This window comes from Dreissena polymorpha, chromosome 8 (assembly GCF_020536995.1).
Source record: "Dreissena polymorpha isolate Duluth1 chromosome 8, UMN_Dpol_1.0, whole genome shotgun sequence".
Taxonomy (NCBI): Eukaryota; Metazoa; Mollusca; class Bivalvia; order Myida; family Dreissenidae; genus Dreissena; species Dreissena polymorpha.
The window spans coordinates 7,424,103-7,426,670 of NC_068362.1; the positions used below are offsets into that span (position 1 = coordinate 7,424,103).

The following is a 2,568-nucleotide window of genomic DNA, read 5'->3' on the forward strand; positions in this document are numbered from 1 at the left end:
TAATCAACACTAACCTATTATTCTATTTATCCCACTTTTTATTCAGTAAACTTTTTTTATTTAAACAAAATAAGTTTTAATGAGTGTTTGTCGTACTTTGATAATGACTGTAGTGTAACCAAGGTCAGTGTATTACTCCGCGTTCCAAAAATAACCGCTGATCAAATAATCATTTTTTTAAATAAGAATATCGTTCTGTAACAAAGTGTCGAGCGTTATTAATTACAATTTTAATCATATTGAATTGCAAATCTTTAAGTTTTATGATATCAATATGACATTAAGTTGTTATATACAAGGAACTACATTTGTTTACAACGTAGCCTAACACCACACACAATTCACTTTCGATATCAAACTATCGAGTCGATCACGAGGTGCACAATATTTGCTTCTTTGTTTGTGGTTATTTCGTGACGAAATAACAAAGATTACTTGGATTTAAGCTAATTATATACATTAACATTTTGAATGTTGAAAGTGGCACCAAAGAATTGTGAGGCAAAGTTGTTCGAACTAGAGAAAGACATTTGCTGGTGAAGTGACTGGGTGGGCGAACATCAAGATCAACTTGTTCGACGGTAGACAGTGATTGTCTAGGCTGCATTTCGGCCATAGTTTCGGTGCATGAAGGTGAACAAGAGGAATCTGTTGGATTGTAACATTTACTGGACTGAGCAAGAATGATCACTTTTGCTGCTGTTCAACAGATATGTTGGAATAATTGGTTATGGACTGGACATTTTTGTGCCCTGTTATGGCCATGGTTTCAGTGGGTGGAATGTTTGCATTTCGAAGTTTTTGGACCAGTAATTTGCGAACTGAGTGGTTCGTTATTTTATTCTCTTGTGCTTGAGAAAGCCGGCGTCTTTTGCCATGGCCTTCAGCATCTGACCTAACTTGTTGACACCCAATTGTTGACGCAAGAATCACCGGGATGCAGTGTCATTTGTGCGTATTGCCAGGTAAAAAAGATGCTTTGAAGAAAAATCAGATGGACGCTTATCCGATTACAGCTTGTAAATGAACACAGGATTTCTTGGTCCAGACGATTGTTTTCTACGGTCAAAAGGGAGCAACTCGAACTGACTTCTTCAAAGGGGAGCAACAACAACAGAACCTATTTGCATAGTGTTAAATTTACCTAATACTAGGTTTTAATGACAATAAATGACAAAAAACTCGTTTTTGCTACTTTCCTTTGTTTTAAGGTCATTAAGATTGACAAACATTTGAGATTGTTTTTATTATTGATGCACTTGGCAAATACAGGTGACGAGGTGCGTGGGAAAAAGTAGTCCCGGTTCGGCAGTTGATGACGTCATTTCGTGCCATTGATTATAGCCTTGCCGTTGATTATAGATGAAATTTAATCAACGGGGCTTTAATCAACCGATTTCGCTGTAAAAGTGGGATAAAATATAGATCTGGACCGGCTTAAGAGAAATAAAAGGAAATACAAGTGGCCGATGTGTTAGGGATTAAAACACTCGCAGGCACAAGACTTTGTTGACTTTTAAGATCTGCTTATTCGTTTGTGTTCACTCAGAGTAAACACTTACATTATGATATTTTACATTTAGCACATTACAATCCGACATCTGTAACACCGAAACGTATATCTTGTAAACTTTGTCTCAATTTATTCAAATTGAAGAGAATATTATAATGATTTTAAATATCAGTATCTTACATGCATAATTATACAGTTAGCTTTCTTTCAAACAAAAACTACCAAGGCATCAACAGAAACAACAACTACAATTAAACTATTATACAATGCTTTCATGATTGATATTATATACTTGTTTTCCGTCGCTTAAATAATTTATTATGTGCATCTAGCTGAGTCATAAAGTGTATTGGAATTGAGATCCTGTCTTAAAACTAAACAATCGATGATACAAATAATATTGGAATCATAACTACTGTTTTCTATTTGTCAGTCCTCGTGAGAATGTTCAAATAAATAACATACAATGTATACTGCAGTATTACATAGAATATTGCAATGATTTTCACGCCATATTCTTTGATTTCAATTTATACAGTAGGCGTATTGATAATGTGTTAATTACTATAATATTATAACGGTTGTACAGTGCAATGATCAAACATGGATTGAAATAATTTTCAAGCTATGCTTAACGGAAATGCTGAGTATATGGTTCCTGGTGTTATCAGTCCCCGTAAGGACGTGAAAAAATTGCGCTCGCCGCCCATATTTCAGGGCGTCGGCGCGGGGTATTGGGTATAGTTTTCAACTAGCAATAACCACGCCTCGGATAAACCTCATTGGCTATGGTACCGCCACTGCGCAAAGCTAAAGACTATAATAAAATTATGATATTTATATAAAAATTATATTTAATTGCTATAATATTTATATATTTTTGTCATGATATTCACACTTGATCAGACACAAAATCACAATTGACAATGATTATTATTTTTTTTATGGCAACACTAATGTTTGATTTGTAGATTCACATTACGTCCCATTTAACAAAGGGAGAAAACTGCCACAGTCGTATTTATATACATGCGTATGTGTAACGTTTGACTACA

At 34.7% G+C, this 2,568-nt stretch overlaps 1 non-coding gene across 1 annotated transcript; it reads right to left on the reverse strand.

Moving 5' to 3' along the window:
• Positions 1 to 2,184: 2,184 nt before the first annotated feature.
• LOC127843292 (U4 spliceosomal RNA) lies at positions 2,185 to 2,325 on the reverse strand. Its single transcript, XR_008032201.1, has one exon. It is a non-coding gene; the product is annotated as a U4 spliceosomal RNA (small nuclear RNA).
• Between the last annotated feature and the right edge of the window lie 243 nt (positions 2,326 to 2,568).